The sequence below is a fragment of the Ictidomys tridecemlineatus genome, chromosome 2 (assembly GCF_052094955.1).
Source record: "Ictidomys tridecemlineatus isolate mIctTri1 chromosome 2, mIctTri1.hap1, whole genome shotgun sequence".
Classification (NCBI taxonomy): Eukaryota; Metazoa; Chordata; class Mammalia; order Rodentia; family Sciuridae; genus Ictidomys; species Ictidomys tridecemlineatus.
In genome coordinates this window covers 224,784,868-224,798,508 of record NC_135478.1, presented here as the reverse complement: position 1 = coordinate 224,798,508, position 13,641 = coordinate 224,784,868, and the positions used below count along the sequence as shown (strand labels likewise).

Here is a 13,641-nt window from a genome sequence, read left to right as displayed (position 1 = left end):
ACCACTGAACTACATCCCCAGACATTTTTTTAAAATCATTTTTGAAGAATTTTGAGACAGAATCTCACTAAGATGCTGAGGCTGGCCTCAAACTTGGGATTCTCCCAGCAGCCTCCCAAATATCTGGGGTTACAGGTGTGCACCCCCTCACTGGCCTAATGACCTCGTTTTAACTTAATTACCTCTGAAAACACCCTATCTCGAAATACAGTCACACTCTTGAGGTCCTGTGGGGTTAGGACTCCATATATTGTGTCCTAGGGGACACAATGCAGCCCATAACCCCTGATAAGTAGCACTCTTGCTGCCAGCCATGAGCTCAGCTCTGCTGTGGGCATCCCACGCTGCCCAGGATTTCCCTGGCTCCTCTAACCTGTGCTCTTCCCAGCTCCTGGGTGACAGCAGCATAACTTCTCCTCCCCCCAATTCCCAACATTCTCTCCGCTCCCCACCCTCAGCTGGGGTCCTCACTGCATATTTAACCAATTGGACCCCCTGCTCTGCCACATCAACTTCCTGATTCTGCTTCCCTGGGCGGAGAATAAATCCTTGTTCCTACTGAGAGTCAAGACCTCCTTTGGCCTCTGTATTCCTCCCTCCCACCTCCTGCCACGTCACCCTTGGCCATTCCTCCTGCTGCTTCCTCACCAGCTTTCTTCTCTCGGTGGGGTCATTCGTGTGCACACCATCACACTCTAGGAGCACGTATGCCTTGCCCCTCTTCCTGGGCTGCTGCTGTTCTCTGTTGTGACCCAGCCGTCTACATCGCCATTTCCTTCCCCTCCCTCTCTCCTAACTCACTCTGAGTTTCTGTGTTCACACTCACTGAGTCAAAGTCGTCAATGACATTCATGCTACCAAGTCCAACGACCCAATGGTCCGCCTCTTCCTTGATTCCTTCCCATATTATTAACATTATTTGTTTTTGTACTGGGGATTGAACTCAGGGGTCCTCGACCACAGAGCCACATTCTCAGCCCTCTTTTATATTTGATTTAGACACAGGGTCTCACTGAGTTGCTTAACACCTTACTTTTGCTGAGGCTGGCTTTGAGGTGATCCTGCTGCCTCATCCTACCAAGCTGCTGGGATTCCAGGCCTGCGCCACCACGCGGGGCTTAACGTTTTTATTTATTTATTATTTATTTTTATGTTGGCAATTGAACCCAGGGACTTGCATATGCTAGGCAAGGAAGGGCTGCCAGTTAAAGCACACTGTTGTCCCTTGGTAAGGTCTTTTAGTACAGTACACTTGTCACACCCAAGGAGCCAATATTGACAGGTCAGTGTTAACTGAATTCCATTCTCTGTTCAGTTTACCTTCAGCTTCACGGAAGGCCTTTTTTTACCAGTGTCCCGCTCAGGGTGCTGCATTGCCATTAGTTGTCCTGTCTCCTTAGGTATTTTTGATTGAGACAGTTCTCAAAATTCGCAGTTGTAATGTCCTTAACAGGTTTTTGTTCTCGTTGTTTCGTTTTCTTGGGGGGTTTTGTTTTTGTTGTTTGCTACCAGGGATCGAACCTAAGGGTGTTCAACCACAGAGCAACATCCCCACTCCTTTTAATGTGTTTTTTTTTTAACCTTTTAAATTAAAAAAAAGAAATTATTTGTTAGTTATCCATGACAGTAGAAGGCACTTTGACACTTCATACATAAATGGGGTGTAACTTCTCATCTTTTGGCTGTGCATGGTAAAGAATTCCACCAGTCGTGTAGTCATATGCGCACGTAGGGTGACAATGTCTGATTCATTCTGCTACCTTCCTCCCCCTCTGCCCTCCCCTCGCTTTGCTCCCCTCTGCCTAGTCCAATGTTACCTCTATTCTTTCTTAGCAGAGTCTCACCAAGTTGCTGAGGCTGACCCTGGACTTGCGATCCTCCTGCCTCAGTCTCCCAAATCGCTGGGATTACAGGCAGGTGCTACCACACCCAGCTTCCTTGATGGTTTTGAAGAGTACATCTCAGGTATTTCATAGAATGTTCACAACTTGGATTTGTCTAATGTTTTTGTCATTAGACTAGAGTAATGGGTTTGGGGAGGAAGTTCCTGATGGTATAAGGTTATTCTCATGTTTATATATCTTTCCTCCTGATGTTGGTATATATCCTTAGGTATTATTAACACAGAGATGTTAACCTCAATCACCTGGCTGTGAAGTAACTATTTTTCTTCTTTCCATATTGTATTCTTTTTTTTTTTTCCATATTTTACTCTTTGGAAGGAAGTTGCTACAAACAGTTTACACTTAGGAGTTAAGTTACATACCCACATAAAAGTATCTGCATAAATTATTTGAAATTCTTTTACCCAAGAGACTTAGCTGTTGTCCCCTATTTATTCACTCAATCATTTATTTATACCATGAATATTTATTTTATACTCTGGGTTACAATCTGATGCTATTGATTTCTTGCTTGCTTCCTCTGGAATCCCACAGGGACTCTGGGCCAGTGCACAGCGCAGGTAGGGGCCACAACCACAACGCCAGACCCTTGGAAATCTGCCCAGGAACACATTGCCCGTGACTCGTATATTATCACCTCATCTCACCCTACTAATGCAGAAAACAGCCATTTAATATGTAACAGATTTTCTGTTTATTTTCAGGTAAGGGCTCCAATTGCTGTGGGTATCCAAACCTCAGATGTGGAGCCGACACAGCCCTATAGGGAATCCCCACAAGGTGATTGCCAAGTGAAGGGGCAATCCAGGCGGGGCTGCCCTGCATCCAGGCCCCACATGGAGGAGCCCTACCAGTGCCAGACAGGGCTCCTCACCACAGGAGTGTTACAGTAGCACTGTTAGCTCGGAGATAGAGGAGACCCCTGGGCGTCCTAGCCTGTCCCTCTGTGCCGTCCTAAACCCTGCTCATGGTGTCTGTTTGCTGAAAACAACACAAGTCCCAATCCAACAGTCATTGCTTGAAAACCAGAGCAGTTTGCAGAATGGGCTCTGCAGTAGAAAACCGGGGCCCAACTTGGCATTGGGAGGTGGCAGACAACTTGGGCACTTGGGTGTCTCTGTGGTCACTCTCCCCGCCCTCCAGGACAGGGGACATCCACAACCACCATCCTTAGCAAACCAAGTCTCCATGCAGGTGGCAGGGCTCCGCCTGCTGGGGGTTTTGAGCCCATTACTGGGGTAACAAAAGCAGAAGAGTGTGGCTTCTTGTGGCTTTTCACAGCGTAGGGAGCTGCTAAGTGTCAACCTTTAAATAACAAACACACAGAGACTCCCTGCAGAGTACTTGGGGGTAATACTCTGCTTCACAAGGGGGAACACAGGCCAGGAGAACCAGGGGCGGATTCCAGGGGTCTGGGTGAGGGACACACTAAAGGTAGAGGAACTCCATAAGCTGCCTGGCCAGGAGGATTCCCAACAAGGATCCTCAAGGATCCACAAGAAGGGACAGTCGCCGACGTCCTCACAGAGGTCTCCTTTGTGCCAGGCTGTGGTTTTGTGGAATCTCTTGCCACAGTTCCTGTTCTCAGGCCCTGGGGGGTGACCTCCCTCTCTTCCTGGCCCTTAATCAGGGCTCCACACAGGAGGTTCCAACAGGCTCCTCTGTATCCCCCGAAGCCAGCAGGGCCATTCTGTAGTGTGCCATGAGTCATCACAGGGGCAGGGGACCAAGGGCCGCACAGTGCCCCTCCATCTGGAAAGAGGGGCCTCAGGCCACCTCACACTGGCCGTGCCTGAGCCCCTGGGCCCTGGCTCTGGTGGCTGTAGGTTCTCCCCTCTGGGAACAGAGCCTGGAAGCAGGGGTGAGGGCTGAGCCCTGGGGCTGTGTGGGCAAGGGCTGGGTGGATCCTTATTCTTGGGACATCCCCGGGCAGATGTCCATCTGGGGCCAGGTGTACCAGCGTTGGGGACTTGGCAGAGGTGCTGGCCTGGGAAGGGACACCATTCGGACACCATTTGCAGTTTGTCCCAGGTACTTTCTCCCTGGGCTTGGAGTCTAGCCCAGGGCCTCACATATGCGAGGTGAGTGCCCCACCACTGAGCGCATCCCCAGTCCCGCACCCCGGACTTTCTGGCCTTCCCTTCTGTCAAATGCTGTCCTCTGAGCCACCCTCCTGTCCTGCTGCGACTTCACAGTTACCACCTTCTTGCTGTGTGGAGAAGCTCAGGACTTCAGACTTGTGGCAGCTGGCAGTGTTACAGGGCTGGGACCTTCGAGAAACTGAGGTAATGCAAAGACCCCGCACTTCTAAGCCCTGATTCTTCATTTACCCACCCCCCAGTCCTGCCCACTGTTCAGCCTGCCGTGGAGATGGGGTTCCCCTCGGTGAATGAACTGGCTGTGAAATAGAAGCGAAGGGAAATAAAGTGGCCAAAAAAACATAGAACACAGAAAATAGATTCCAAAGTGGAAGCAGGACGGGCAAGCTGACCAGATGGACCGAGCTTCTGCTCAGGACATTGCAAGAATCTTAAAGGACTTTAATTCTACTCACTCCCACCTTGACCTATGTAATACCATTGTTGTTTTTTTTTTAATTATCTATGTATTTTTAAACTCAATTAGACATTATTATTGTTATTTTATACAATCAGTATTCATTTATACTTATATAAATATACACATTTATACACACATGGAGCCCGCTTTATTCATATCAGTAAACATCAAAGAGATTCTGTAGAATGTTCTTCTCCAAAAAAGATTAAAGGGGGGCTGTTCCGTTCCTAACAGGTCACGCCCATTTCCAGAGCTACTGTGAGGAACCTTCCTGGCAGAGTGGAGGGAAAGGTCAGGCGCGTCGGGCACTTTTGCTGTGGGCGAGCCACAGGATGTTCCCAATGCCAGGCCTCTCTCTCCCTGGCTACCTGCCAAGAGAAGGTCCTCATGTATTTCAAGGATGGGTTACCACATCCCTGTTCTATGTTCTTTTTTCCCCTTATTTAAAAAAAATATATATTATTTTTTATAATTCTATTTTTTTTCCTCTCTTAGTTTGAAAGTTATTTCCTTTTGTGATTGTTGTTGTTACCCTTTTAAAAATAGTTATCCTGGAGGTCACAGAACACATCCTTGGCACATCAAAATTCAACAGTGAAGGTACCTCTACCCTGTTCCCAGGATATTGCAAGAATCTTAAAGCACTTTCATTCTACTCACTCCCATCTTAACCTATGTAATACCATTGTTTTTTAATTATCTATGTATTTTTTAACTCAGTGAGACATTATTATTGTTATTTTATATGATCAGTATTCATTTATATTTATACACACATTTTTTTTTCATTGTTCTTCTTTCCTTGCATATCCAACATGCCTTTTTTCTTTTCTGGCTAAATAATGTCCTCTGAAACTTTCTTTGAGGTGAGTTAGCTGATCATAAATATTATGTTTTTGTTTGCTAAAAAAAAAAATCTTCATGTCATCCTTAGAGAGCAGGAATATAGATATTCCAGGAGCCAGGAGGAATATCTCCAAGAAAGAAAGAAAAAAAAAAAAAAGGAAGATTAACTTATGTGTTTTCCTGTATTAGAGAGGATTTATACTGAAAGAACAAAGAGAGGGGAATTTAAATAACAGAAATCAGCACAACTGGGGAGTAATGCCTGATTTCACAGATTGGAGGAAGCTGAGAGCTAAATGCCCTATGACTAGACCCAGGTGAGGAGTGAGTACCCCCACCCCTGAAGAACCCCAGGGGGCCTCGGGAGGCAGCAGCCCAGCAGGCAGGCCTTCATGGCACCTGGAAGCAGGAGCATGGGTTGAAACTATTGCCCAAGCAGAACGACCCCAGATCCCTGAGCCACAAAGGAACCTTGAGAGGCTGCCCTTCTGCTCTGGCAGGGGAGAGGCTAACCCAGCAGGTATAACCCAGCAGGTATGACCCAGAGGGAGTCGGGACTCTGAGCATAAGCAATGGGTGCTCAATGCAAAACAGGAGTCATTCTGTTAAGTGTGTACAGTGCGGCTGGCGCAGTAATGCATCTACAGAACTAGATGAAACAAAGTCCCTGTCCTCACGGAGCTTACATTCTAGAGAGGAATAGGCGAAGTCCTCATGGTAAATTGTGAAACCCTCACCATCTCCTGCCCCTGTTGGTCGACACAGCCCACTGCCAGCCCTAGCTAGAGATGGGAAATACCATTTGGAGTCCTCTTTCGTGTGTGATATGCAAAATCAGTCTCTTCTGTCTGTCCCTATGATGAAGCATTGACCAACAAGGACCTCCAGTACTTACAGAGAACCCAATCTGCATGAGACGCCTCTCCCTGAATTGTTGCTTATTGGTTCTGAATGGATACTGAAAGCTCCCCAGGCAGCACCTCTAATAGGAAAGACATAGAAAAAAGCAACCAGAAAAAGAAAATGAGACAATACCAGGAACACAAGAAAACGTCAAAAATATACATGAATCATTGCTGTCCCCAGAGAGAGAAGGAAAGAGGAGGGTTGTGCTATGGGAGCCACTGTCTGAGTCCTGTCACTGAGGGGAGGTGGCTTTCGGATCACTGCATGCATGAAATAAAAACAACAAAAGGACTTCGGAGAATAAGAAAGAAGGCTCAGAAGTTTAAAATAGGACAAAAGAAATAAAAAATTCAAGAGAAGAATTAAAAGAAAATTCATCCAGAAAGTAGAACAAAAAGATAATGAGAAAAATAGGAAGGGGAAGCAGATTTAAAAATTGGAGGATAGAGGCTGGGTTGTGGCTCAGGGGTGGAGCACTTGCCTAGCATGTGTGGGGCACTGGGTTCAATTCTCAGCACTGCATATAAATAAGTGAAGAAGGTAAAGGTCCATCAACATCTAAAAAATATTTTAAAAATTGAAGGATAGATCTAGAAAGTCCAGATTTTTCTTTCTTTTCTTTTCTTTCTTTTCTTTTTTTGGTACTGGGAATTGAACCCTGGGGGACTTAGCCACTGAGCCACACCACCAGCCCCTTTATTAGAGATAGTGTCTTGCTAAGTTGCTGAGGCTGACTTTAAACTTGAAGTCCTCCTGCCTCAACCTCCCAAGCCGTTGGGATTAGAAAGTCCAACTTTCAAACAACAGAAGTCCAAAAGGAAAGAATTCAGAAGACAGAGAGGAGGACATTTCCCAGTGCACAAGTGATGAGCTTGCAGACAGGAGCTACCAACATTCAGACTCTCACCAGGGAGCCACGTCCTGAAATCATAGAATCTTAAAGGCTTCTATGGAAAGAGAGAGGGAGAGGGCAGATTCAGAGGGTAAGGAATTAAAATCCCATTAAATTCTTAACAGTAACAATGAAAGTTAGAAAAAAACTGATATTAGTCAGCGTCTAATTGCTGATGAGAACAATTTAGAGAAGAGAAAGTTTATTTTAGCTTGTGGCTTCCGAGGTTCAGTCCATGGTCAGCCATTCCATTGCTCTGGGCCCAAGGGAGGTAGAATATCATGGCAGAAGGGTGTGGTAGAGAAAAGCAATTCAGGCCTTGGCAACCAGGAAGCAGAGGGTGCTCCACCCACCAGGGACAAAACATAAACCCCAAAGGCACACCCCCAGTGACTTACTTCATCCAGCCACACACTCCCTGCCTACACTTGCCACCCCGTTAACCCATATCAGTGGATTAATCCACTTCTCAGGTTTCATCTCTCATAATCTAATAATTTCACCTCTGAATGTTCTTGCATTCTTACACACGGGCTTTTGTGGGACACCTCATATCGGAACTGCAACAGGGATAAAAATTACTCCCAACTCTGGGCATGGAATCCCACATAAACTGCCAACTGAGCACGCCTTAGAAGAAGGCGTCTGCAGAGATGCCAGGTCTCAGGGAACCACTGGAGGACACGCCAAGCTGATGCAACAGCCCACGGAGGGCAGCAAGGGTAGAGACCCCAGGCCAGTGGGGGAAGGAGGTACCTGAATGACAGCTGGCAGCCAGCCCTCAGAGCAGGGGGCAGGCAGTTCAAGCAGGAAGATGGAGCACTTCAGAAGGCAGGTCTCCAGGAGATGTAAGAAAAGATTTACTCCTCTGTCAGAGTCACTGGGATGATTAACTGGGTTCATAAAAAGCAATGAATCACAAAACTCTCAGGGAAATAGAGTTGTACAAGAGAGAAAAGCTAATCAAGGAATGCTATGAAACTCAGCTGTGTAGAGCCCTTGCTTAGCATGCATGAGGCACTGGGTTTGATCCTCAGCACCACATAAAAGTAAAAAAATAAAAATAAAGATATTGTGTCCACCTAAAACTAAAAAACAAATATTTTTTAAAAAAGGAAACTCAGCTGTAAAAATGTACTGACATGGATATTCTATAAATACTGAATATTGAGTTGCAAGACTGGAGGGAGAGGAAGTGTGTGGGGTAGTGGTGTGTGAGTGTGTGTGTGGGTGTGTGTGGTGTATACATATAGGTATGGTATGTGAACACAGTGGTATGTGTATATGTGTGTGGGGTGTGTGCATATTTGTCAGTGTGTAATATATGTGTCTGTATATGTGTGTGGTATGTCTCTGTGTATGTGTGTGTATGTGGTGCCTGTGTATGTGTCTGTGTGTGGCATGTGGGGATATGGGGAGGAACAAGGCTTATACAAGAACAGAATTCTTTCACAATACAAACTTAGATAGAATTCAACTTAAAAATCAAAAGGACCACTCTAGCCTGTTTTTTGGATGTGTAGAATTAATGGCAGGAAGAACAAAGCTGAGCTGCGCGTTGGCCCTTGTGAGCAGGGGTTGCATGCAGAGGAGAGAGATGGGGCTGCCAGGGTTTTGTAAAAAATTATTCCCTTTTTTTTCCTTTTTGTTATTTTGATAAAATACGCCTAATATGACCTAATATGAAAGTTGCCATTTTGACCAATTTATTTTATTACTTTTTTGTGTGTGTGTGTATGTGTGTGTGTGTGTGTGTGTGTGTGTGTGTGTGTTTGTTGCTCAGGACTGAACCCAGGGCCTTGTGCCTACGAAGAAGCATTTTACCAACTGAGCTATATCTCGGGCCCCGTCATTTTGTATTCTGATAATTTTAAAGGGTACGATTCAGTTGCATGAAGCACACGTGAGCAATTGTGCCACCACCCACACCTTCATCTCCAGAACTGTCAGCTTCCCCACTACCCTCAGCAGCATTCCTGCCTTGCTGCAGCCCCTGGCACCCACCTTTCTATCTTCTGTCCCTGTGCATTTGACAAGGTGCCTTCATATGTGGAATAGGACAGTCTGGCCATCTTTGGACTGGCTTACTTCCATGGGCACAAGTCAGAATGTCCTTCATTCTGGATTCAATAACATTGCCCTCCACGCACCCATCTAAACTTCCTAAGTGACGTCTACATATAGCTTTAATGCAAACAAATTTTTAAAGAATTGTGGTCTGTCATTTAGGAATTAGAAGAAAGAGAGGAAGCCATGAATCCTTGGCCAGATTTGAGAGAATTAAAAATAAAGGCAAAAACATCTTTCATCTCCCTGTTTTGTCATGGAAGAGAGGTTGCTGGGCACATTTTTATTGTTGACTAGATATATAGACACCTACCACAAGGGAGAATGGACTCAGGTGTTAGCACAAAAAGACCGAGAGACACAAGCTTCATGGATCAGCTCAGCTCCTCATTTAGGAACAAAGTTTCATGGAGGACGGACGGGGTGGTGCACTCTGATGGACCCACTTTCCTGGTGGAAAAGGACACTGGCTAAAGGAGGCGTTTGGGCTTATTCAGGTTAGACCGAGAGGTATTTAGTGAGCGTGTCAGTTTGGCACCCAGGAATTTGGGTTTTGGGGTTGGAGTCTGTGGCCAGCACCTGGAGAGCGATTGTCTTGAAAGAGATTAAAGCTGTCAATAGGTGGCTTTCTTTCCCACTCCTTTTTCTCAGGCCGCACTATCTCGGGGCTTTTCATCTTCTATATCTAACAACAGGGATCACAAGGAGTCGAGAAAGGCCAGGAAGTGAAGGCAGCAAAGGCCGTCCTGGGAGCAGGCAAGAGGAGGAGGGACAAGGTGTCCATGGAGTGAATCTGGGGTGGGTCACAGAGCCAAATTCAGAGGGGGCCAGAGAGCTGGATGGCCTTATAAACACACTCAAGTATGAAAAAGAAACTAAAAGTGAAGAGAATAAAGATATAAAAAGACTCAAATATAACTTTGATAAATGAAGTGCTTCATTTGTAATGAAATATAAAATAGCAAGATTAGATATTATAGAAGAAAAGATTACTGAATTTAAAGACTCAGCAGTATAAGCTACAAAATGAAGTACAGAGAATACAGAAAACAGGTGCACAGGTTTAGTGAGCTGTGAGACAAGTACAAGAAGTCTGGTATACACCTATTTGCAGCACCAGAGGAAGAAAGCAAAGAGAAAGGGACAGAAATATTTTTTAAGTGGCCCAAAGTTTTTAAATTGGATGAAAACTAGAAATCCACAGATCTAGAATCTCAACAAACCCAAGCATGAGAATCACAAAGAAAATCAAACCAAAGCCCACCATGATAAACTTTCCAAAAGCAAGTGATAAAGAGAAAAAGACTAAAGACACTCAGAAGTAGGGGAAATACATTTCACACAGAGGAATGAAAAGCAGACTTCACATTCGAACCTCGTTGTTCAGAGAGGAGGAAAAAGAAACATCTTTTTAAAAATGCTCTTCATTCTGGGGCTAGGGTTATGCCTTGGTGGTAGAGCACTTGCCTGGCATGAGTGAGGCACTGGGTTTGATCCTCAGCACCACATAAATAAATAAAATGAAGATTATGGCTGGGATTATGGCTCAGTGGTAATGTGTCCATCTACAACTAAAATTTTTTTTTAAATGCTATTCATTCTGTATCCATGAGCTCTATCTCAGTGAAAGTACCTTTAACAATGAAGGTGATACACACTATTTTTTTCAAGACCAACAAAAACTGAAAGGATTCAATACCAGTAGATCAGGAAATAATGGAGTTCTTCAGGCAAAGACAAAAATAATATCAGATGAATATATGGATTAAATTAATTAAGAGGATTGGAAATGGTAAATATCTAGATAAATAGAATTATTAATTCCCATTTAAAATCTTTTTAAAAGATAATTGAAGGTTAAAGCAAAAATAATAGCAATGTAGTAGGGGCTCATAGTACACAGAAGAGGTAAAATCTATGGCATCAACAACACAAAGGGCAAAGTGGGGAAAGGGAAATCTCTGTATGATTCTTACGACATCAGTGAAGTGGAATTACATTGCTGAAAGCAAAGTGTGTTAAATTAAAGATGATGCTGTAATCCCTAGAGGAACCAGTGAAAATTATAAAACAAAGAAGAATAGCTAATAAGCTGGTGGTAGAGACAAAATGAAATCAACAAACATACTCAATCCAGGGCTGGGGTTGTGGCTCAGCAATAGAGCTCTTGCCTAGCACATGCGAGACACTGAGTTCAATCCTCAGCACCACATAAATAAGTAAGTAAGTAAATAAATAAATAAAAATAAAGGTATTAAAAAACACTCAATACAAAGTTAGGGAAAAAAGAATAAAGAACATATCGGACAAACAGAACCTAAGTACTAACATGACAGATATAAATGCAACCCTGCAGACAATCACTTTAGGTACAAATGGTTTAACATTCCAACTAAAAGTCAGAGATTGTTAGGGTAGACTTTTTAATAGTTATTTTTTAGTTATAGTTGGAAACAAAATCTTTATTTTATTTATTTTTATGTGGTGCTGAGGATGGAAGCTAGGGCCTCACACGTGCTAGGTGAGGGCTCTACCACTGAGCCCATTCCCAGACTGTTAAAGTAGATTTTTAAAAACAACTATATGCTGCCTACAAAAACACTAAAAATATGTCTTTTTAGTATAAAGACATATTTCAAATTAAAAAGGGAGAAAAAGTTGTGCTAAACAAACATTAACCAAAAGGAAGATGGAGAGGCTACTTTACAACAGATTATGTAGACTTCAGAATAAGGGAAATTGTCGGTGTTAAAAAGGATGATCCTTAATAGCGCAAAGATCAATTCATCAAGGAAATATAACAATCTTAAATGTGTATTCATTTATTAACAGAGCTTCAAATGTACATGAAGCAAAAAAAATATGTAGAACAACTTCTGGTAACTGAAGTTGCATCTCAATTTCTGCCTCAAAAAAAAAAAAAAAAAGCAAATGGGCTGGGGATGTAGCTCAGATGTAGAATGTGCGCTTCCCATGTACAAGGCCCTGGGTTCCCTCTCCAGCACCCCACAAAGAAACCAGCAAACATTCAAGTGGTCCAACTGAGAATAAACCAAAGAGACAAATGAGCAACATCATAAAGGAAAACCAAAACATGCCTAAGTGAATTTTCACAGTATAAGAGAATACTAGAATACTCTGGACAACTTCATTCCATGTTCTTGGTGAAAATGAATCAGTAAATATGGCCCAGAAGAAGTGGGGCACCTGAATAGGCCAGTAATGACGGAACACATTTAAAAGACAGGGAGCACCTCTTCGCAAAGTCACCACATCCAGAGGGCTTCCAGCCAAGTTTTCCCCAACATGTAGAGAGGAATAGGTCACTCTTGTGTTCTATATAATATTCCAGAGCGTGGAAAACTGTGGAAATCTCTCCAAATTATCCTAGGAAGTTTGCATGCTCCTGATATGAAATAAATTAAAGGACCATATTCCAAAAAGAAAGCCACAGGCCAATCTAAACAAAACCATGGATAACCATATACTATTAGTATAGTAGTGCATGATACCCAAGAAAGGCTCAAAACAGAAGTACAATTGATGAAGGCTCAGGACGAGAACATTTACTACTGTCAGGTAGAGGCTCTTTGAGTTCCAGAGCAAGAAGACAAATGCTTAAGGCCTGCAGCTTTGCTGACTTTTGGAGTTAACCTTACATATTCCTCATCCTCCAGAAACCCGAGGCTGCCCCTTAATTGGCCCAGGCCTGGTCGCTGCAAAAGGAAACCAAGCCAAAGAATGGAAATAGAGAAGGAAGGAAGGAAGGAAGAAAGGAAGGAAGGAAGGAAGCAAGGAAGCAAGCTTCTTAGATATTAAGTGGTGTGGGGAGATACTTTGTTCATTATCATCATCATCATCATCATCATCACCATCATCATCATAATGGTGAGGGTAAGAAGTGTTTTAGTGGGCTGGGGAGAAAGATGCTTAGGTGGGCACAGGTGGGAAAATTTTGGAGAAGAGAAACAGGTTCTGGCAAGTGTGGAGGTGGGTGAGCAGAACAGCAGCTTGGGTAACTCCCAAAGAGACATGGATGGCCACAGCATAACTTGAGAATAACTGTGGTTATGAAAGTGTTTAATGAACCAAAGATGTCCTCCAGGGGTATAGCTCAGGGGTAGAGCATTTGACTACAGATCAAGAGGTCCCTGGTTCAAATCCAGGTTCCCCCTGTGTTACCAACCTTTTCTTAAGGAGAAGTCAACCTCTATTATCTGGCGGATCCAGCCTCCCAACATCGAATTTTCCCAACATGGTGAACACTGAAGTGTTCCTGTTGTCACATTTTTTCCTGTTTCATTTTTAAGTCCTCAGCCATAATCATTTCCTGGAGGGTAGGAGCCTGCCCTAGGTTTTCTCTCTCCCTACTGAGTAATTATTACTTTCCTCATTTTATTTGTTTATAACATGCTTCCTCTTAAAAAAAATTGGATCTGAAACAGTTTACAATAAAAACACAATAAA

At 43.8% G+C, this 13,641-nt stretch overlaps 1 non-coding gene across 1 annotated transcript; it reads left to right on the top strand.

Moving 5' to 3' along the window:
* The first annotated feature begins 13,277 nt into the window (after positions 1 to 13,277).
* Positions 13,278 to 13,349, top strand: Trnac-gca (transfer RNA cysteine (anticodon GCA)). Its single transcript has one exon. It is a non-coding gene; the product is annotated as a tRNA-Cys (tRNA).
* Positions 13,350 to 13,641: the final 292 nt, after the last annotated feature.